The sequence below is a fragment of the Netta rufina genome, assembly GCF_964035555.1.
Source record: "Netta rufina genome assembly, chromosome: Z".
Lineage (NCBI taxonomy): Eukaryota > Metazoa > Chordata > Aves > Anseriformes > Anatidae > Netta > Netta rufina.
This window is the reverse complement of record NC_140126.1, coordinates 11,609,156-11,633,488: the sequence shown is the minus strand read 5'-3', so window position 1 is coordinate 11,633,488 and position 24,333 is coordinate 11,609,156. Positions and strand designations below refer to the sequence as shown.

At 39.9% G+C, this 24,333-nt stretch overlaps 1 protein-coding gene across 4 annotated transcripts in view; it reads right to left on the bottom strand.

Annotated features, from left to right (window-relative positions):
* Positions 1–24,333, bottom strand: part of GHR (growth hormone receptor) — a 143,464-nt gene that overhangs the window by 89,925 nt on the left and 29,206 nt on the right. Inside the window, exon 1 of one of the 4 annotated variants that reach the window (XM_084304896.1) lies at positions 16,780–16,807. The exons of the other annotated variants lie outside the window; for them this stretch is intronic. The gene's annotated coding sequence lies outside the window, so the exon portion shown is untranslated. Of the gene's footprint in view, positions 1–16,779; positions 16,808–24,333 lie in introns of those variants that run through there. 4 annotated transcript variants of the gene reach the window in all.

The following is a 24,333-nucleotide window of genomic DNA, read 5'->3' as shown; positions in this document are numbered from 1 at the left end:
GTGAGTTGCTCCAATGCTACGCTGCTGAGATGGCATTAACTCTACATCATGACTTGGAAGTCATTGGACAGAAGCGAAATGCTGCAGCAGGGCAGGCTCAAACTTTCCCATTAGTCGTTGACTTGATCAAGGCTGTTTCATCTTCAGAAACCGAATGGCTAAGGTACATACAGTAACATACAAGCATGTAATATTATGTTCACTGCAATTGCCTTTCTCCACTGTGCGTGATCTCCCAACAAAGGAAATGGAAGGGACAGTGGCCTGGGACTAGACAAATACCAAGCATTGTCACTTCATTTCTATATGCACCACAAGGTGACGTACCTGCTTTTTACAGATATGGGCATATATACATGCTTATATAATTGTGCTGACAATATGGTACAGTATTCATTTAAATTAAACATCCTAAGGCTATAACTCAGGTGGACACTTCACACATCCACCAAAATTAAGTCTAAAAAGTAAGACGAATGATCTTCTAGTGACTCTGGGCTGAAAATGCACACAGTTACTGTGGCTGTAGCCCAGCATTAACTTGTGGTCACTTGAATTCTCCAGAGCACTTGAGAAATATTTTCAGAGTGACTTAGGTACAGCACACTTACATACATATGCACATAAAACCTTGAAAAAGCAAAACCAGCTTATTGCTCAGATTCAGAGAAGGCATGTGTATACGCCTCCTCTTTAGTTAGAAAAACTACATCTGAATCCTTGTAATGAGCCACAAATACATATATGTGTATGGGACCTAAAGGGATGCACATATGAGCACTGAGGAACATGATCAATATCACTGTAAGGACACTTTTTTTGTGAGCCATCTGTAGCAAATATTCTGTTCAAAGAAACTTTCATACACTATTAAGTCATTCTGTCCTTAACTTCAACCTTCTTACTGCTTCAAATTATTTCTCTAATACAGTACGGTTTCACACCCCCAGCTGTACAACCTTTTTACCACTGAACCCAACTCCCTAAATTCTCTCATCAATTTTTTCTCTGCGTGGGGATTCCCTAAATTCTTTCACAGAAACACTAACAAAATACATCAGAATCTTCCACCATCTTTCCCTTATAACCATCTGTACAGACAGCCAGTGGTTTGTTTGTTTGTTTTTTTTTTTTTAAACCTTCTTTCCTCCTTTAACCCTTCCACTTGTCCCATCAGCATTCCCTTTATGAGGGATCACATTCTTGTTCCAAACAGAGCCTTTATTCCTCGCTCCCTTCAACCCCTTAGGGCTCTAGGAATAAATCTTGTCCTTCATATTTTACATACTTCACTGAACCACATTTCTGTTCTTACAGATTTGGCAGCCTTTGTCTCTTTGACATAACAATAACCGGAACATCTTCTTAGCAGCACTAAGCTAAGTAACAATTGATATTTGTTTTGGCACTCACAGTAGGGATGAAAGGCGAATATATATTTTATACTGCATTACACTTACACAAGTATAGCTTGTGCACAGGAGAGCTCACGAGTTTAGCACTGCAGCCCAGGGACAAGTAATAGGAATTAGTACACCTCTTTGGGACGTAAAAGAAGCCATCAGGGTTGTAAAGTATGTAAACAGACAAGAGGTCTAAACTTCTTAAGTAGGTATTAAAATTTCACTTGACACACAAGATAGATGTTGTGCTGCCTTATGAAAGCAGAATTCAGGCTGTCTTCCATGAGTGAAGCGTGTCATATTCCCAGCGACAGTTAATTGTGAAGTTGAACTTGAGGAGTTTTATGAAGAACTGTTCAGTCAATGTTTATGCAAAGTATTTTGAGATCGGGGCAGCTTGAAATACAGAACTCTACTAGATGAAACTGTTGCTGATGTATCAGTAACTTAAAAGGGAAACTTCCATGATAAATTAACCGGGACATACCAAGTACAAGCTGAGAAGAAAGCTGTATTATGGTAGCCAGTTCTCATGTCCACACTTAAGAGACTAACAAACTTAAACAGATACCGAGGAATCAAGAACACATATATAGAAAAAATATTTTACAAGGCTGAAATGAAGTGAAAACTGGAATTTACCACAAACTGAATTTAAAAAAAATCTCCATTACTGCAGCTTACTTTTCAAGCCTGAATATCACAGAATCACAGAATGATTTGGGTTGGAAGGGATCTTAAGGCTCATCTAGTTCCAACCCCCCTGCCAAGGGCAGGGACACCAGCCCAGGTTGCCCACAGCCCCATCCAGCCTGGCCTTGAACACCTCCAGGGATGGGGATTCTCAGCTTCTCTGGGCAATCTGTATCCGTGCCTCACCACCCTCTGAGAAAAGAATTTCTTCCTTATATCTAACTGGAATCTCCCCTCTTTTAGTTTATAGCCATTACTCTATGTTCTATTACTCCACTCCCTAACAAAGATTCCCTCCCCAGCAGGCTCCCTTCAGGTACTGTAAGGCCACTGTAAGGTCTGCCCAGCACCTTCTCTTCTCCAGGCTGAATGACCCCTCAGTTGGCTGAGCCAATTCTCTCAACCTGTCTCCATAGGAGAGGTGCTGCAGCCCTCTGATCATCCTCATGGCCCTCCTCTGCACTCTAATAGATCCATGTACTTCTTATGCCGGGGGCCCCAAAACTGGGTGCAGCACCCCAGGTGGGGTCTCACAAGAGCAGAGCAGAGGGGGACAAGCACCTCCCCTGTCCTGCTGGCCACACTGCTTTTGATGTATCCCAGGATTTGGTTGGATTTGAACAAATTACTTTAAAACAAATTTAGAAAGAATGACTGTAGGTATAACAGACCTACAGAAGATAGCATTGGAAAAGACTGCCAGACATCAGCTAGTCTATTCCCATTCTTCACAGCCAGATCAATTAATTCTTTCTTTACTCTCAAGTTTGTCTACTAGATTTTTCAAAAGACTGACAAAGGCATGCATTTTTCAAAGGACTTGCAAAGATTTTGCAACGTCCCCAAGGAATCCATGCTAGTGCATGAGTATCCATGCTACTAGGAAGGGCACTGCAAGTCTTTCTTTAAGTATTTCAGTCCCTCTACTTTTTTTTACTTGTCATCATAGTTCTTTGCCTACCTGAGGACCATTACACTTCTCTCCTTCTCTCCCTCCCTGGATAAAACAAAACCATTTCTTTCAAACAAGTTTTCCGGACTGCTGGTTGTTCCCAGAGCTTTCCTCTAGACTCTCTCCAGCTAACCAGTCTGAAATAGCAGCCTATCTGATATTTTACCAAAGACAAACTGAAAGGATTACCTCATGTAGTTCTCTTTTAGCTTTATACATCTTACTATATCTATGTTTTTGTAACAGAATGGCACTGTTGACTCATGATCAGCCAGCTCCAGATAATTTTTTGCAAAACTGGAAAGCTTGTCTTTTGAATAATATGATTCCCTGTCCTCTAATCATCTCCCACTCCTTTTTGATTAAACATTTCTAAATATGCAAATAGAATATAAAAAGATATAGGAAAACAAAGCTGTTAATTTTAACTGAAGACTAAAACTAATGCAAGGATAAAAAGCAGTGGTTTATGGACTGTAAAACTGTAAGGGACTGTAGGACTGTAAGAAGGTACAAGAAAACATTTTTCCAAAAGGAAATATAAAATATTAAGAAAATCACCTATTAAATGCATGATGCCAAAGTCATCACTGCCCTATGAAAAAACATAGCATATGGGAACATTTGGCAAACTGTTAATACAGAAACAAACAAAATTTACAGGATCAAAAATGCTCATGACTTAATCAGCAAAGGTGGTGAACAGTTTAGTGCTTAAAACTACAGGACTTAAAATGGAGAAATACAAATTTTATTTTAAGCTTATTGATGTCTCTGTATGTAACTTGGGCAAAGTTAAAACCTCTGTGGCTCTCATTTCCTTTCTACTTTTGGAAGTTGGGTAATCCACACTTTAGGAGAGTGTTCTTGAGGATAAAGGAAGGAGATGAGGTAAATTTGTTGACACAACCTAAACTGAATTTAATTCAACTTACATTTGAATTTAATTTGGTCATGAAGTGTTGCAGCTGCTATTCTAAGTACTATTATATATCTTCATTTACAAATGACTGGCTTTATGAGTTCCTCAGATGGCTGTAATTCAAATGAAGTGTTACCCATGAACTAAGATGGTGGCCATTTTGTTTCAACCTTCTCTCAACAAAAAATTCAGAGTCCACATTGTTATTTCAAAACAGCTATTTCATTTTTTGCCTCAGAGCCCCGCTGACTGCCCAGTTTCTGCTCCATTGCTTTTTCTTCCAGAAAAACTAACATTTATCATTGTATAGGTTCACTTTCAGCTCAGCAGGGATCAGGTTTCCTCAATACAAGAAGAAAACAACTTTTGATGAGCACTCAAAATTATGAAGCAAGAGATTGAGCTTCTCATCTCTCCGTAATTTTCTTAAGACATGCATTTCCAAGCTTTGGAGTCCTGAACTGTACTTCTTCAGCCCTTTTGTAAAGTCAAGAAATCAGGACTTTGCTGGGCTGTGCAAAGTAATGCCTAGAACCAATGGAGTTATATGCAATTCCAACTGTACAGCTCCAAGGTCAACATCACTGGTGCCAACAATGGAAAGTAAGTGAATAGATAAAGCATTAAAGAAAGGATTTGCAGAAGTCAGTTGCTATGCAGAAAGAAGCTGAAGTCAGCCAGGTGTGAAAAGTGCAGCTGGGAGGTACCTATGCATGTAGGGCTGAAGCCCTAAAACTGGCCCTTTTATCCACTCTACACCCTCAGCCATGGGCTTTTCCTTTAGATAGGATCCTAAAGTCCTCAGCTGTTCCTGCAATGTGCTGAGGTACCTGTGGCATCAAATAGTGCCAGAATAATTGTAATAATCACTCTAAAAATAAACATTTTACTAATACCAGGCACTTTTGTTCATCAACAATCACTACTTTCATAAAAATAAGCAAAAAAAAGGCATGGTGTCTAACTGGATTTACATTTTAGTTGTGTTTTTTACTATTGCCTGCCATTTTCTGGATGATTTATTTACAAGCTTGTAGTGGGTTTACGTGGCAAGGTTTTGGTAGCAGGGAGCCATAGGGGTGGTTTCTGTGAGAAAGATCTAGAAGCTGCCCCATGTTTGGGAAGGGCCCCATTGATTTCCAGAGCTGAGCCAATAAGCGATGTTGTTTTGCGCCTCTGTGAGAGCATATTTAAGACAGGGAAAAAACGCTGCGCCACACAGCAGCCGGGAGTGAGAGAACAGCCTTGCAGGTGCCAAGGTCAGTGTAGAGGGAGGGGGAGAGGTGCTCCAGGCGCCGGAGCAGAAGTCCCCTGCGGCCTGTGGTGAGGCCCATGGTGAAGCAGGATGTCCCCCTGCAGCCCATGGAGTACCACGGTGGAGCAGGGTTCCACGCTGCAGCCCGTGGAGGAGACCACGGTGGAGCAGGTGGCCCTGCACCGACGGAGGCTGCCGCCTGTGGAAGACCCCTGCCGGAGCAGATTCCGGGCCGGACCTGTAGCCCGTGGAGAGGAGCCCACACAGGCAGGAGCAGGTGACCTGGCAGGAGCTGCTGCCCGTGGGGGAGCCAGGTTGGAGCAGTTTTCTCCTGAGGAATGGACCCCGTGGTACGGACCCATATCTGGAGCAGTTCTGGAAGAGCTGCTGCCTGTGGGAAGCCCACGCCGGATCAGTTCATCGAGGACTGCATCCCGTGGGTGGGACCCCACAGCACAGGGGACGAGAGTGACCGAGAAGGAGCGGCAGAGAAGAAGTGCTGTAGACTGACCATAACCCCCATTCCCCCGTTCCCCTGCGCCGCTCAGGGGGAGGAGGTGGAAGAGGGTGGATGGGGGGGGGAAGGTGCTTTTGGTTTCTTTCCTTTGTTTCTCACTTCTCTAGCTTGTTAGTAATGAGCAATAAATCTTACTATCTCCTTATGCTGAGTCTGTTTTGCCCGTTACAATAATTATTGTGTGATTTTCTCGTCCTTATCTCAACCCTTGAGCCCCTTTTCACATATTTTCTCCCCATTCCTCTTTGAGGAGGGGGAGTGAGAGAGCGGCTGTGGTGGAGCTCGGCTGCCCACTCGAGCGGAACCACGACAAAGCTATACGTACTTTGTTTATTTTCATACTCTAAACGTACTTTTCTTCTGCCTTCCTCCATAATTTCAGATAACAAAGAGGCCTCATATTAAAGAGCTGTCTGTTTAGCAAAGCTGTGGGAGCTGTATGCAAGTCCAAATAACTCTTACCAGTGTTTTTCCAAACACTATAGATTACTCGAGAAGAAACATTTCTCATTGATTTTATGCTCCTTTTGTTCACACTTCCAAATATTTCCAGTTTCTAAGAGCTGAATATAGAGGATGACCCAGTAAGAAAAATCCTACTACATCAGCAAACACACCCTCTTCTAAAGTTCCCAGCTGAAGGCACTCAGCATTTTATTTCAGAGTCAAATATTTCATTTGGGAATATCTCAAATTCAGCCCATACTCTCAATTAAGATTATACACAGAATTATGGGCTTGTAATATTCACAGTGACAGAGAACCAGAAGAGATTTCTGGTGTCACAAACTTTGGCCCCTATACGGCAATGATACTGTCCATATTTCTTCAGCTCTACTTCAAAAGCAGTCCTCGTTTGTTTTTTGTTAATCTTAAATCATTAACAGAAGGACACGCCTCTAGAATACCTCCTTACAAATCAACCACTGTGAAGCATCTGGGGAATCTGAGTCCGTACCCATTCATCCATCTTCTGTGATACTGCACAGGTTTGTATACGTGTATATATTTAAATTATATGATTTTTGCATATGATAGGTTTACATCACACATCGTTTTTTGTCATGAGTTCTTGTCTCAGATTTTACTTACTCTTAAATGTTCACTGTAAGTCCTACACCTAATTTTAATGTATATTCTTCATTATTCAGTTTTAATGGATAACCTAAGGCACAGGAATGTCATCTAATAAACCAAAGCAGCACACCACATTAGTGACCAAACTACAGCAGATCACAGAAATTACCTTACTCTAAGCAGTGAATTTTGATGGTTTTATGATACTCCACCATTTTCTGTCTCTAAAAACGTGGGTAGTTTTAGTTAAAATCACAAAGCAAACCTGCACCTGAGACAGTCTAGCTCAGTTGTGTGGACTCACTGTGGATTCACCAGATACCTCAGTAAAAGCTCAGTAAATGCCTCTTTAGTTTTGGTCTTTTTGGTACATCTCAGCAGAGATGCAAACAATGTGCTCCCTATCTGACGCAAAGCAAAGTCCAACTATAAGAGCATCCCTATCTCAAATTAAGGTTTCTTTACGTGTGGCTAACTAGGGAACAGAAAGTATCTGCAGTGGGATGTTTTGGGTGTTTCTCTGTGTGTCACAACACAGGAGACTGGTGTGGAGAATTCCTTCAAAGAGTGTTTTCTCTGAGGCACCAAGTGAGAACATGAATCTTGTGCAATTCACATATTCAGCCAATTATTTCTCCACTGATTTAGGCTTGTTTTCTCTTCTAAAAATATTAAATCAACAATCTTAAATCAGACTCAGGAATTCAAAGAGGCCTATTTTCAGGGCTTGGCAGGCGCACCATTGATGGCAGTATTCAGACAGCTTCCAGCCTGTAGCCAGTATGAGACTATATTAGGAATACAAATGTACTTATGTATTTACATATACACGCTTTTGTAACATAGGTACATTTCAGTGGTTCTCTCAGATTTGGTTATACACTACATGACAAAAATACTGAGTAATGGCAAAATTCCCTTAGCACTTTCAATGAAAAGAAATGAAGAGTGCTTCTTCCTCCCATTTCAGTGTGCAGATATCAAAAGGGATCCCTGAAGACACCACTGTGTGCCAAATCAGATAATCCTTAATAACTTCCTCATGAAACACTTACAACTTGTTGGTAAATGATGTCATTAAAAAGTGAATGTGACTTGCAATTTTCTTGCATTTCTGAGGTATGTTTACCAGTGTGTTTGTAAATTTAATTACCCTTGCATAAAGGAGAACTCAAAGTTATCAATGCCTCGAAACTTTTTAAAACAGGAGAAAAACTAAAGCGAAGAGATTTGATTTTTTTAATTATTATTATTTTTCTTTAACCTCAGATCATTTCAGAAATTTTCATCATAATGGAATAATTGAAGCTGACAGTAGCTGAGTGGGAGACGTTACAGAGAATGCTCCTGGGCATAATAATTACTGTCTCCCCACAGAAAGCATGTGCATTTATACAGATGCAATTTATGATTCATTGTTCTTTCATTTAATGGTAACTTTAATGCAGAGTTCATTTATACTTTATCCATTTTTCTAAGCCATTCCTCTGAATCGTCCTTTTTAATTATCGAATCATTAATTTAATGAAGCTCTAATTTATCTTGTCAGTGTTTAAGAAGCTCAACTAAGGGATCAAGGGTTTCATTTTGTTATACTGTAAGTTTCTGAAAAGATTACTGACAAGTAGTTATTTCTAAGCAGTTCTATACTGAGAGCATAAAGAAAAACACAGTCAGTTTTCCAGAAACAAAACCACAACACAACTTTCAGAAATAAAATACCAAACTTGAAATGATCTTTACAGAAAAAAGCACCATATTGAAAAGAAACATTGCTTAAAGAAAAAAAAAATCAAACAAATTTCAGTTGAACTTGTTCTCCGTAACTCTGATGGACATTACTTTGCTTTCACAAAAAGAATGTATCAGAACAGTGGACAGCAGTTAGACTGCCAGAGCAGCACAAATTATACATTATGTATCATCTTCAGACTGAAAAATACAACGGCTATATAAATAAGAGACAAGTATCTTTTTAGTATTTGTTCACAAATCTGTAAAAAATAAAACAAAATTGTGCAGGTAAGATTTATGCAATGTGCATCATGCTTTGTTTCCTTCTACAACCAGGTAACAGTTAGTCCTTAGATGATTTGCTAATGTTGGATTGTTTTGATGATTTTATGACCTGTAACTTTTGGGCTTCTCTAAGTGGTCCATGATTTGGCCCTTTTATGAAATATTTCTTACTTTGGTAGCTGATTACTCAGAGACCTAAAAAAGAAAGAAACTGTTCCCAGTGACTCAGGTTGCAATAGAGATGTGAGAAATAGAGTGCTTCTCACCGCGTAAGTGCTTTTCTCCAAACACCTCATGCATTTTGTATGAAAATTATCACATAGAGTCAGACTCAAAGACCAAAGCAAGCTATAGTTACTGTGTCATGAATCTATTGTACTTCTCCTGCACAAGCTTTTCCTGCTACTAGCAATCCATTTCTGTAGCCAAGGCTTAGAAGAGGACCACTGGGAGAAATCAGAAGAGTTTCACCCCAACAAAGAACTGAATTCCTTTTTGATAATTAAGGCAAGCAGTTTTCAAGTACCCGTCTAAAAGCCCATCATCTTTTTACTGAATCAGATGCAGATACCCTACTTCGATATGTCCTAGCGGCCACAATGATTATCTGATACGTCAGGTATAGCTGAATGTCATGCCCTTCAGCCCTATCTTCAAGAGGAGTTCACACTGCTGATGAATGGCTCCTGATCATCTTTCAGCTGCTGGATAAATATGACTTTTGCGGGTTGGGACCTATCGTATTTCCAAGAAATACACCTGTCGCTAAGAAAGCGGTGCATTAAAAAAGACATACTTGGCTGAGCACAGATACATACTGAATTGTGACAGTGAAAGAATGAGCTCACTATGCTTTAGAAAAAAATGAAAGTGGAGGTCTAAAACAGCTCAGGAAGAGGCTGAAATGAAACAAGAAATGAGAAATTAAGAGATTAATAAAGCATTAGTCACTACGTACATCTAGTTCAAAGAGACAAGAACAACTGTGCAGTCAGGGCAAGAAGGAAGACAAGAAAAGCCTGGTAGGGTAGAAACAATGATGAGAAGGCTGTATCTCAGTTACCCACATCTCATTCACCACAAGCCAGGAGACAGTCTGAGGCAAAATTTCAAACTAACAAAGAAAGGCCCAAAGCAGAGCAGAAAAGCTCCCAGGACAGCACATCCTATGCCGACCAACAACCTGCCTCCGCACCCACCCACAGGTTGGCTCTGCTGATAAAAGCAATGACTAACGGGTGGCATCATTCAGATAGAATGGGTAGCATTGCTTTGCCAAAAAGCATGGAAACCTCCTTTGCCAGGCCAGCCTGTAAGAGGCCCAGCTGCTTTTCCAGGTATCCAAAATGTGCTTAGGGAACATTAGGCAGATAACACTGAGATTACATCGAGAGAACTGAATTAACTTCATTTTCACTTTTATGTCCAAACATTCAAGCTATTCCAAGGCATGAATCCAGGAAAAGAGGTAATTACAGGCCAAATCAATCTTCTGTTAACCCAGAGATCTCCAAGGAGCATGCATAACAGGTATTAGGCAGTTGCCTATCAAGTTCTCAGTAACAGCAACTGCCTGGACACAGCCACAAGATCCCCAGACAGAGGGATTCTTGTGTGACTTTTCCCCTTTGCTTACTTTTATTTTTTAGTACGGAAGAAAGGGGTGAATTAATGCTGAAACAATCTGAAGATTGCTCCCCAGTGAGCATCAATTTTGTTTTTTTTGCCTACTCTAACTCCTCTGGCTTTCTCCTCTTGCACTCTGTCCTACTGTTCCTCTCTTCCTCTCCTTCAAGCTTTCCTCTAACTTTTCACTATATCCCACTTCTCCCATGTTAGAATCGTATTCAGTATTTCTAATCTTTAAAAAAACAAACAAACACAAAACAAACAACAACAACAACAACACAACAACCCTCTGCCTCCTTAAACTAGAGCACTGTGTGTCTTTCCACCCTTTTTTTGTCTCAAACTAAAACACAGTTCTTTCAGTCACTGTCTGGAGGACTCATCTTCCACTCTGGGTTTCAAACTCTCCACTTTGAGTTTCAAACTCTCAAGTCCACATTCTTCTACACAGCATCCCAAGATCTGTTTTTGAACAGAAGTCAGAATCTGATCCCACCATCAGTCTCCTTCATATATTCTTCTGACCATACTACTGATATCTAATCCTGCCTCACTTGATGGCTTCTATAGAGCTTCTCATTCCTCCATTCACCGTGCTCTCTCCTTCCCCTGTATCTTCAGGAAACCTCAAACCAAAACAAACACTTAAATGACACATAAAATCCTCTGAGAATACTCCTTCTACCTTTTGCTCCAAGTCCATTTCTCTTGTCCCAGTGAAAAACACAATCTGGGATAACTTGTAAACAGCTGTAAATTCAAACTGAATTTCACAAAATGAGATGCAAAATTTTCAAAAGCTTTTCTTTCCTTAAGTTAGTACCCAATTCAGTGTTATACAAGAAAATGTTTTGTTGAAAGAGTATTTTATCTTTAAAATCTCACCTGAATCTAAATTTAAAAAGTAGAAGGTTCAAAAAGTTAGGTGAGACAACTTGTAAAGACTAAAGAAAATATTAATCAAACCTTTTTTTCAAACCTTTTTTTCTTTTGTATTTCTTTCATGCAATTCAGCCATTTTGTTCATGCAATTCTGTTTTAAAATTCTCACTAGATTGATAAGTAAATTACTGGAACAGTTCTTGAAGCTATTCAAAGCAAACAGCCTTCAGATATAAGAGTTCATAATCCACCGATTATTTTAGCAAAAGATTTCATAAACTTGAAGCAAATAAGTGTTGTTGTTTTTTTTTTATTACCATGCCAACACAAAAGAACACCAAGGCAAATTTGGTTGGCATCGTATCACAGACACTATCTATTTGAAAAGTCTCTATCTGAAATCAAGAATACTATATTGAAAGTATCATGTTACTTTTATTTGATGCCAAAATAATTGTAAGCAAAGTCAATTGGAAGTGATTCCACCACCACTACTTATCTTTTGATTGAGCATAAATAGCTAATGCTTTTAAATATTAGCCTTGCCCACATTAAGAACAAAATCACACTGACTTCTGATTAGTTAAAATACATCAGTCTCTGTTTTGCTTAGTGAACTGAGTTATAGTTTATTTGGATGTAATTTCCAAATACACATTTATGAATATGATCACAATTGTCTTGTTTTAGTAATAATTTACATTTACTTTAAGAATAACTGTCGTTGTTTCTTCTCTGATAGAGATGGACATATTCCTATATTATGTACTCAAGTAGACAACAGTTTCTGTAGAGTACTATTTTAACCTGGATTTTCTTCTTTTTTTTAATTATTATTATTTTAGGAAAAAAATATGTGTGGCATGAAGTGACAGTAAAGTGTGGCAGGCAGAAACAAGAGACTAGGAACTCATGGACTTTCCACATATTTGCAACAGATGTGAATACTGGCATCTCAGAAATATCGACGCTCATACACGCATCATGGCCATATGATATGCACTTACAGTACAACGTCACCAGAAGGATCAGGCAGAGCTAAGCGTTAGGTATGTCTCATAACTGGCAAGAGACACTAACCCAAATACCATGCCCTCAGGCCACACGAATAGTGATTTTGTCATTGCTCCTGTATGCTTCACTCATTTTTGGCAGGGGGGTTGGACCCAATGATCTTTCAAGGTCCCTTCCAACCCCTACAGTTCTGTGATTCTGTGATTTTTGGATAGGGAAAACAATATAGTAGGGCTATACGTTGAGCAAACAACACACTCATTTACCAGCTAAATTCCTCCCTTTTCTGAGTTCACAACTCATTAATCAAGAACTAATTGTCTTTTAGTGCCGCTCTGTTAAACACCATGGGAAAAAAATGAGCCCTGAGAGGCAGTGTGAACCCCCATTGTTGCTGCAGACCAAGCGCAGAATATCCACAGCTGGACCAGGGCTCAGAGTCAAGAGCCTGCATCCCGGTCCCAGTCCCATGGGTAAAATCAAATGAAGATTCTGAAGACATAAGACAAAAAGTTTGAGTGTATTAAAGCTTCAGTTTTAAATTAACAATTATTTCCCCCTACGTGAGCATTTGTACTTACAAATGGGTGGAGAATACATTAGTTGACGTATGTTGGAATTGGATTCTGTTTTTTAAATGCAAAAAGGAGAAACTTTGCTCATACAGAAGAGAAAAGCGTATATAAAATACAACTCGTTCCTGGTGCTGACTAGCTATTTTTATGCTAAAAAATGCCAGAAGCATCACATGGCCTTTGTAACATTTTGACTATGTTTTTACTAGTAAACTGAAAAGGACCAGGGAATGGGCCCATTTCTTGGCAACTATCATCCTTACACAATGGTCAATAACCAGCAAAGCCCCAGCCACTGCCCATGCCCTGGCATGGGGCTCCACAGCTGCTGTCAATAGAGGGTGTGAACGTGGCCACCCCAGGGCAGAGAGTGCCCATAGGGATGCAAGCTGTGCCTCACCACTCCATCCTCCAGCCCAAACAGCACCTCAGCTGTGTCAGCCTAGATGTCACCTCTGAGCCTTGGGGAATCTGCACTGTTAGTGCTAGAAGATGGTAAAGATTAAGGAGGCAAAAGATAGGGCTGAAACAAATCTCACATAGTAGACATCCTCCAAGCTTTAGCAGGACATGGAGTCATTATCAGTGGCAATGTGGATATATCATCTGAGTCTGTCCGGTCAAACTGTCATCCATGTTGAGTACAATAAAGGCCCAATGGTATGAAAATGAACCTCATAGTTTGATAAAACAGGGGGAATGGCAGCCCATTTTTATCAGTCTGCCTCTTCTGCTGGCTTAACTTCAGAAGGAAGGGCCAAGAAGCATTCTGGCCCAAATCCTTTTACCAAGGTCTTCTTTACCCTTTCAGCCTGACCTTAGCCAATCTTCAAGTGTATGGGTATCTGAAATGATTTTAAATCACAGTGACATGCACTTCTACCAGCTTTAATGAATTTTTATTTAGGATTTGCCCAACTGTTCCTATTAGTAACCTATATGAACTGTTCAGCTATCTGTTGTTACAGGCTTTTGAGAAATAGGCCTGCTAAAGAAACTGTCCATGACAGCATTTATATTTGCCAGGCAAATTTTTCACTATCTCAGAAATAACCATATTATTATTTATAATTTGCAACATAATAAATATGCACATTTCCTAGTAATTCCTATTCATCCCCCACATTTTCTGAATTGTGGATGTTTAACATATGCACAGTCTGACGTGGAAACCTGCCAGGGCCCCCCTGTACAGCAGTTGTATAGCCACTCAATTCTTTGCTATGAATCTGCAGAGCAAGAAGCACTGTGATCATAAGGATACTACATTATTCACGCATGTTGCCTCTTCCCACTCTCATTCCCCCAGAGCACTGAGAGTAATGGTCTGTAAAGTGCCACTGCAGCCTATTAGACAGATGGCTGAGCGCTGTTCCCCCTCAGATCACTGGACAGAAAATGGGGGATTTGTAATGAAAAGCTGAAAGCTCTATTTCCCACAATCCTCTTGTATGATTTATAACAATCATGGTAATTTAATGCTGGCAACCACAGACCAGAGTGCTTCACTACTATTGTTTTAGTAGCACAATCAAATTATCCATTCTGAGCTTTTACAATTAACGTGTTACATGCATATGTTATCACTTCCTAAGTAGTAACATTACCAGATGGAGAAATTCAGCAGGGAATCACAACAGGAACAATATTCTGAATATAATTCCTAATCTGAGCATCAGTGATAAGCCTTTTATCATAATACATATTTAATGCAGAAATAGACTTCAGAAACTTTTATGGCATTCTGATCTTTCTCATCCAACTACTGGAATCAAAATGAAGGAGGGATGGTCTTTAAAAACAAACATATAAAATTCCTGAACACTAAGATAATCACATGGATGTTTAAATAATCCCTAGGGCCCTTAGAACTTTAATTAATACTCTAGGCTACAAAGACACCTATTGCCAGAACTAATACCAGCCAGCTACATGCACACTTGTTTCCCAAGTTAGGCTTGTGAATTATGGTAGGAGTCCTTTATAGGCAAGTGTGACACACCAGCCAGAACTATAAAAGGTCATTCTTTTTGTACACCTATCTTACATTCACTTTTGTGGAGAGATTTGTCACCAACATTAACAAGTTAGCTCCACATGACTAACATGCAGCTGTGAAGTATACAGAACATAATGACAAACATCACTTGACTTCTGTGCACTGTGATATTACAGCAAGAGGGATGAAAAAAGCTTTCTTTATACACAACCTTGAGATAAAAGATGAATCACACCAAGCGGGCAGCCTAGCTGTATTTACTCTTCAAACAACTGAATGAAAAAAAAAAAGAAAAAAAACAGCTTTCTCTGGTATTTTTACTAAGGAATTTGGATGTTTAATGAAACACAGATTTAAGAATTTCAAATAGACAGTGAATGATGTTAATACTTCAGTGAAACCCTATCTACGTGAGGGGAACCCTAAATGAAATGACAACACCGGCAGGTATCAGCTGTGTTCACATTCTGTTCTGTGCTGCTGTGGATGAAAAATTAGCTGGATGTTTGTTATATCTAGATCCTCCCTCACTGTTCTTAGATCTTAGCTTCACAATCAGGTTAGTCCTGACCTTGGAGAGGTACCGACTCCTCACAGGTATATTTGCTACTCATTTAATCTGGGCTTGAGATTTTATCCAGTGATCCCTGTGGCTAGTTCTCCTTACTCCCAAGTTAGGTCTGCCTAAAGTGGTAAGGAGACAGCCCAAGATAACCAGTCTGTAGGCAACTGCAGTTGCTGAAGCATGTCTTGCAGTAAGGAAGCGGTGTCACTATTAGCTACCACCTAAACGCAACTGCTACTGTAATTCTTAAAAATTTGCCTTCTAGTTAGACTACAAGCACTCATGACCAGTTACCTTGCTGCCATGAGAAGGTAACAACATGCCTCCCCAGTGCTAATCACAGTGTGAACACAGAAAGAGCATCAGCTAGTGGTGTGAAGCCTACCTACTCCTGCTCATGCCTGTGCCTGCCATATACAAAAATGGAGGAATTGAACAGAAATGGTAAAGGAGTTCATCTAAAGAGCCAATGAAATAATCACATTCAATACTGGTGTGCATGGGCAGCCTAACACGTCTTTAGCTGAATAATAAGAACAGGAATGAGACTGTATGTAGAGTAAGAGCAAATACTGATAACAGGTGGGGGACTCAACAGGTTGAACTAAAAGCTACAGTAAATAATAAAACTATTTCAAATACGTTTAGCAGGGAATGAAATAATGTTGTTTCTAAGCAATGAGCAGGTGATTTATTAACAAAGGAGATGTTCAACAGAGACGAAGGCTCTTGCCTTCCAAGTTCTTAAGAGGACAGCAAGAAAAGGCCCAGAAAAACTCTGGAAAAATGATATAACACAGTGTGAAGAAATAAAATCTTTTAATTAATTTTAAGTTCAGTACTTAATGCACAGAGACCTGTGAACACCCCAGGGTTCACCCCGTATCAGCCCCTAGGCCATCAGCCCCCCCTACCCCAGCATGGCCGCAGCAGGGCCTGCCGCCCGCTCCCTACAGCCCGGCCCTGGTGAGCTGGGCTCACGCATGGGCCTGTGTCCCATCCTGTCCCCAGAGAGGTGCCCAATGCCCGGGCTGGGGCAGCCCCTGGCTGGGTGGTGGTAGGAATTCTCCTCGGAATTATTCCTGATGGTTTTATAATTCCTCTGTCTTTGCCACTGGTTACGTGAGGCCTCATCCAAACGATGAATCAGCAGAAAGGCCCCACCGATCTTCATGGGCTCCAAGCTGGGCACCAACAGAAAAAATCCTACAGCTTATTCATCAAGATCCAGTGGTTCGACAATTATTACTGTGTGTAAAAAGACACAGGCTACTTACAAACTGATGAATGCTGAAGGCCGGCCGTGTTTCGCTCCAACCAGAGCATCCATTAATCTACAGGAAATATGAACCTCAGCAGCAATTATGAAAAAGTAACCTGTGAGGACAATAAAGATGAGACAAAGCCTTTCTCATCCCTCCAACTACATACAAAGGACAATCAGCTCACCCTGGTATGCAATACACTGCTTGCCAACCATTAAAAAACCCCAACCTGCAGATGTACAAGCTATATGTGCTCGTGTAGATGCTAATGTGTTTTTAGTATCTCATGACTGACTAATAGGGACATCCCTGAATTGTACCTCAGGCTGCATCTTAGCCTCTTGCAGTCCCTATATAAAGACAACACTAGACTACTCTAATCCTGGATCATGCTGATTCTGTAAAACACACAGAAAAGCATCCTGCTCAACAAAGAAAAACAAAGAAAAAAACCATCCAGACTTCAAACAATCACATCTGATGGAAAATAACACTTTCAGACTTCAAAAGCTATTTCTGGAGATGGTCTCCCCAGATCATCCTAACTCCAAGTGTACGGTGTTAAGTGTACATGAAATAATACAATGCAGCATCACATTATTTATACTAAAGTACAAACCACCTAGGATTTGACAAAAATATAATGCATTTGTATCTTTCAAAGCATCAACGGATACTGAATCTGGTCTTAACTTCACTAGCAGCCTGGGAGTGTTCTGGCTAAGCTAGAGGACAAATGTGCTGTGACCAGATCTGTACTCACTTGAGTTTATAATAGAGTCATACATCATCATACAAACCTAGGTGGCTTTACTATGTAAAAGAAATGAAGTGAATTCCCTTAATTTCTCTGAAGTTGAAATATATAACAGAAGATGAACATACACCTTACACTTCTGCTTCAGAAAAGAAATGCCAGGATGGTCACTTGGCCATGGATACACATGGCTTTTCTTTCCATTATCACAAATGAGTTTAATTGCTCATTGCTCCAGAGAAGTACAAATTCTAACGTAGGAAGTTATCAGAACTAGCATGTAATAAGAAAAGCCTTAATTCAGTCATGATACCTTCTTTTTACTACAAATACCTCGGAACATATTTCAGTTTTCATAGATTCTTGCAATATTGCTACATTCTATTTTTCCAGCTATTAATCAAACAGGAAAATTACCTGTGGAAATAAATGGCACATTGTGTCTACCTAGTAACTTTGACAAATTTCACAATACTGAGTCCTATTACAGCAGGAGTACTGCAATAGACCTGGAACCAGTATTTGAGTCCTTGGACTCACTAGTCCTACTACAACACTTTTTGTTTGCTACTACCCTTACTAGAGGAGAAAAGGCAATAAAATGACAACACACAAGATTTAAACTCTAACCAACTCTCAGTTCATAGCTCATGTCAGTCCTCTGAGAAGCTATCTGTCCTCAAAGCAATAAAAAAAAATAAGTATGAGGACAGTTTTGAGCCTATTACCACCCTTTGTTTCCCAGATTAACCTGACTCAAAGTTTAATCTTCACATTACTGGAAGCTTATCATTCTAATTATTTTTTTCCCATTAAAACTATATGGTGGCTCTGCAGTATTCTAAAATAAGCAGTCTAGCAGTGGGTTAGATACAAAGCTACATGAAAAAAGGTTAGCTTCGCAGTCAGACTCTATTTATATCAGTATGTAATTACCTGGAGCCATAACTATGGGATGACTACAAAAAGCTACAGAAAATGGAGACATATCTATAAATGCTGGTACTAAACGAAAAAAGATAGCTGCAGGACAACTCAATTATAGATTAATGGTATTTAAAATTGAACAATATAGTGATACAATTTTCTAATAAATTAAATAAAAACACAATTACTATGGACAAGTCATTAAAAACATAAAAAAAATCATCAGTTTCTTATAAAATGACTGTACCTGCAGAAATTGTTAAATATTGTCATCAGTCAATGCAACGGTGAAAAAAAATTGATGATATCAAGACATGGATTTTGAGACGTGCCTGATGACTCCAATAGTTAATAATAAGTTATTAGACACACATTATGCCTTTGGTTACTGACTAAAATATCAAGGATACTTTTACAATGAGAAAAATGACTAGCCGCATTTCACTACACTTTAATGGAAGAACCTTAATCTTAGACACTGCAGAGAACCGTATAGCTTTTATATATGCATTTGCCTTGGGTAAGGAACACGTTAAAAACTGACTTACACTACAAAGCCATATCACATCTCCACTAAGAACCAGATCTAGAGGGCCAAGGAAGTAACTACTCCCACTGTAGTGCTTAGTCCAGAAGACTGGTGGGCAAAAAGCTTGGAAGAGGGGGGAACTTTGGTCTGTAGGCACCAAAGACAAGGTTGTGGTACTCCCATCACTCAAAGGCAGGCTTATATGTGGCAAGAGACACAACCTTCCTCAAAGTGTATCATCATTGCTTGCAGGTGGGAAATATTTTCAAAGGATTTGTCTCAATAGTACCTTTGATTACTTTCACTGACCTCAGCAGAAGCTGAGGTAAGTCACAGAAAGTCATGGTAGTTACAAGCATGCCAGATGTTTTACAGAACACAGAAAAATTGTTCATGCCTGCAGAAATTATGTCCAAACCCAGTATAAAAACCAAACAAGCAAAAGGGTGCACTCGAAAATGAACATTTATTTCAATATAATAGCAGAAAGTGAAATGTAAGTGAAGTAGCCCATGAGCTATGGCCTTCCCCTCCGTATTCAAAAAAGACCACCTGTATTATTGCACAGATAGACATTTTTTTCTCGCTTTCCTTTCCAGAAGTGCTTCATTGGTTCTAGAAGTCTAATCCCATGGTAGACACCATTATTCTCACCGAAAAGTAAAATATTTTTAAAGAAAAAAAAATCAATAAAAATTCAATTCCTAAAAACCAGAAAAATCTGAGTAGAATCCTGCAGAACCATTATTTGTCACATAAATTTACCTCTCTATTTTTATAATGAATGTTAAACTTGAAATCAAATATCACATACATTTTAAAAACACATTGAAACTAAATGTCACTGAGTTTGGTTTTACACATGCCAAGCTACTGTGTGACACACAACCAAATTAAATATGATCCCAAGAAAAATATTAATACTAACACAAGACACTTGTTTCTTGGTTGTGGATGTTTTTGTCTAGGAGGGGTGAAGTCTGAAAAATTATACAATAAAACTGTTCTACATTAATGAGAAAACAATACAGACTAATAGTTAATTTGAGTATCATAAGTGGTCAGCATCTTATCAGAAATTCATTTCAGTCCCAAAATGTTCAGTGTTTGCCTTCAGCAGTGTACCATACTGACTGTTCACCAGACCAGGCATCAGCTCATCTGTGCACTAAATCCGCCTTTATCTGTTGTGTGATACTGAGTTATCACTCCCCTCATCTGCACCTCGTCCTCCTCCTGTGTCTGGTCTGTCCTATTTGGACCAAGTGTGCTGGGGCTTGCTGTCTCTGACTCTGCATGTGCAGTGCATAACACACTGCAGCTGTAACACATCAATATCACGATGCGAATGCCCCAGGGTTAAGTTTCTCTAGCCCGTGCTTTGAAGGGGGGTCAGAGTGCATTGCAATAATTCCAGATTCAAAAGGTCTAGCACAACCATGAAAAACATCCCTCGTTATACAGTGCCATTAATTCAAACTCTTCTGCATAACCATAGCAGCTTCTAAGACTTGTCAGCATAGGCATAGACAGAAGATTATGCACTGGAAGCAAATCAGATAACATGAATGAGCACAAATTTTACATTATGTTTCTGCATTAATAGATAGTTAAGCAATTCCATCATTGTAATGAACTTTCAATGAGGTTGAGGTAATCTATAATCCCACTGTTGAATCATCACTGTCCCTTTATTAGCTAGAAAATGGAGTTTGTTTTTCTGTTACTGAGACATGTGGAAGGCTGAAGCTCAGAGTCACAGTGGTTTAAGATAAAGGAAACAACAGAATTTCCATTGGCTTAAAAGGAACAGCATCAGGCCATAAGGTGCACAATCTGAGTTACTCTTTTCTTATTCTTGTATAACCATTATATATTTAAAAATATAAAAATATATTTAAAAATATTTAAAATCTGACTGAGAGCACTGGAGATCCACAATCTCCTTAGACAGTATTTAAATAAAAATAATAGCATATAATATTGAGAACGAGAATGTCTCACAACTGTTATGCATTATACAATTTAGGTACATCTCTGAAGAGCCTGACAAGTAAAAACCAAACCTCTCACTCCACAGAAGTACGGCCAGGAAGGACCCTTTTTAGTGTTCTGGAGGCAAAGGTTTCACATTCATGGAACTATGAGTGGTTTTCTAAAGCAATACTTAAAATTCTTGGAGCATTTTTTGGGCTAGTTATTTCTAGCACCAGAACTACTCTAGTTCCACAGAGGTGCAAATGGTTATCCTCTGGTTTAATAACAGCCACAGTTATTTTCAGGTGTATTCTGTTCCCTCAAAAATCCTGGTATTTCAGGATTACATTAATGTAAATTGGCTTCTTTTATTTAGACAGTCCTTTTCAGGTCGGCCAACCTGCTTTGAAAGTGATTTACATGCCAGTTGCCAGCTTAAGAAAGGTTTGCTGCTTACAGCAAATTGCCTATTAATTTACAATTCAACAGAGCTAAACAATGACAAAAGCCCTTTCTATTTAAACTGAGAATTGTTCTTTAAGTATGGGTCTTTAGCATGAATACATTCAAGACTTCCTTATCTTGTGTTTATCTTTTGCAAAACTTGAACTGGTTTAGTGAAAGCCAGAGATTTATCACCAAATTATAATTACTGGTCTTGAATGAACTTGAATGAATTGAACTGCACAATTTCTTTATTTTTGCTCCATCCTCCAAATTATTTAGGATCAAAATTTGGTAGCTGCACTGTCTCTTTCCTCTGGGTGCAAGGATAGCACTTGCATCAAGTGCCAGAAGACATCAAGAGTGTAGCAACTTCCACAGTAAGTGGCCTACAAACAGCATATAAGAATGTAAGTCGCAGTAAGTTTTCTTCCCAATTTTCCAGTGAGTTTTGATACGTCTGCTTCCAAAACTTGATTTCAGGTATTTTTCCTTTGTACATTCAGGCTGCTGAATACAACTCACACTTAATGTAGCCATGATGTTTTAAGGAGCATCCTGTTAAATTCAACATACATAAAAGTTTCTACATATAAATGCTACACAAATCTCTTCTATTACTAGTAACTGATATGACATGCAAGCAACCAATTATAGACACAAAAGCTCACACACTGAAATTGCAGAATGATTTGGCTTGGAAGAGATCTTAAAGATCATCTAATTCCAATCCCCCTGCCATGGACAGGGACACCTCCCACCAGATCAGGTTGCCCAAAGCCCAATCCAGCCTGGCTTTGTGTATCCACAGCTTCTCTGGCAGCCTGTTCCAATGCCTCACTTCCCTCAAAGGAAAGAATTTCTTCCTAATATCTAAACTATATCTTTTTTTTTTTTTTTTAATTAAAAAAAAAAAACACATCTCAGTAATGTTTAGATGCTACTTAATCATTAATGTAAGTTGGACCACCACAAATCTTCCAAGGAAGCTCCTATGTACCTATATAAGCTTTTGGGTACAGTTATGATACGTAACTCTACATGTAAATACTGTCCAATGACACAGTGCTGAAAGCCAAAATGAAAGTGATGCAAGCACTACACATTCCAATTTGAACCCATCACTGGGATCCACCCAAGGGTACTGCAGGAGCTGTTGGAAGTGCTCACCAAGCTGCTTTCCATCAGTTATCCCAGTTTACTGGCCAGTAGCAAATGTGACATCCATCTACAAGAAAGGGGGCTCATGGCAATACAGGTCTGTCAGTCTGACCTCAGTGCCAGGCAAGTTTATGGAGCAGATCATCTTGAGTGCCATTGTGTGGCACATATAGGACAAACAGGTGATCAGGCCCAGTCTGCATTGGGTTTATGAAATGCAGGGCCTGCTTCATTGACCTGATCCCCTTCTACAAAAAAGGTGACCCTCTTAGTGGATGAGGGAAAGGCTATGGATGTTGTCTATCTAGACATTAGTAAACTTTCGACAGTGTTTCCCACAGCATTCTCCTGGATAAACTGGCTGCTCCAGGCTTGGCAGGGTGTACACTACCCTTGGTAAAAAACTGGCTGGGTGGCTGAGCCCAAAGAGCTGCAGTGAATGGAATTAAATCCAGTTGGAGGTTGGTCACAAGTAGTGTCTCCCTGTGCTCAGTACTGAGGACAGTCCTCTTTAGTATTTTTCTCAGTGATCTAGACAAGGGGAGCAAGTACACACTCAGTAAGTTTGCCGATGACACCAAATTAGGCACGAGTGTTGATCTGCTTGAGGGTAGGAAGGCTCTAGAGAGGGATCTGGATGGGCTGGACTGATGGGCCAAGGCCAACTGTACGAGGTTCAATAAGACTCAGTGCCGGGTCCTGCACTTTGGGCACAACGACCCCATGCAATGCTACAGCCTAGGAGAAGAGTGGCTGGAAAGCTGCCCGGTGGAAACGGATCTGAGGGTATTGGTCAATAGTTGGCTCAATATGAGCCAGCAGTGTGATCACAAGGCCAAGAAGGCCAAGAGCACCCTGGTTTGGATCAGAAATAGTACGGCCAGCAGCACTAGGGAAGTGATTGTCCCCCTGTACTCAGCTCTGGTGAGGCCGCGCCTCGAGTACTGTGTTCAGTTTTGGGCCCGTCACTACAAGAAGGACATTGAGGCCCTGGTGCGTGTCCAGAGAAGGGCAACGAAGCTGATGAAGGGTCTAGAGAACAAGTCTTATGAGGGACAGCTGAGGTAGCTGGGGTTGTTTAGGCTGGAGAAGAGCAGGCTCAGGGGAGACCTTATTGCTCTCTACAGCTGCCTGAAAGGAAGGTGTGGGGAGCTGGGGGTTGGTCTCTTCTCCCAAGCACTAAGTGGTAAGACAAGGGGAAATGGCCTCAAGTTGTGTGAGGGGAGGTTTAGGTTGAATATTAGAAAAAATGTCTCCACCGAAAGAGTTATGAGGCATTGGGACAGGCTGCCCAGGGAAGTGCTTGAGTCACCATTCCTGGAGGTACTCAGAAGCCATATAGATGTGGTGCCTAGGGACATGGTTTAGTGGTAAACTTGTCAGTGCCAGGGTAAGAGTTGGACTTGATCTTAGAGATCTTATCCAACCTAAATGATTCTGTGATTCTGCTGCACTGAGTGGCAAAACTACAGCACATTACCAAGGAGAGCACACAATTCACAGCATACTGTTTTTACGTATGAGGTTCAATAAGAGCTGATCTTGCTAAACTTGAATTGTAACATTTAAGGATTAATTATGTTACTGTTACGTTATACGTTTGACTGGCTTGATACTGCCAGAAACCAATTACACAGTATAATACGCACCAAAATAAATAAATAAATAAATGAATAAATAAAATCTTTGGTGATCTCTCTATTGGAAAGCCATTAAAAAGAGTAGTTTTGTGTGATTAGGAAATTGTTTTATAACAACTGACTTAAAAAAA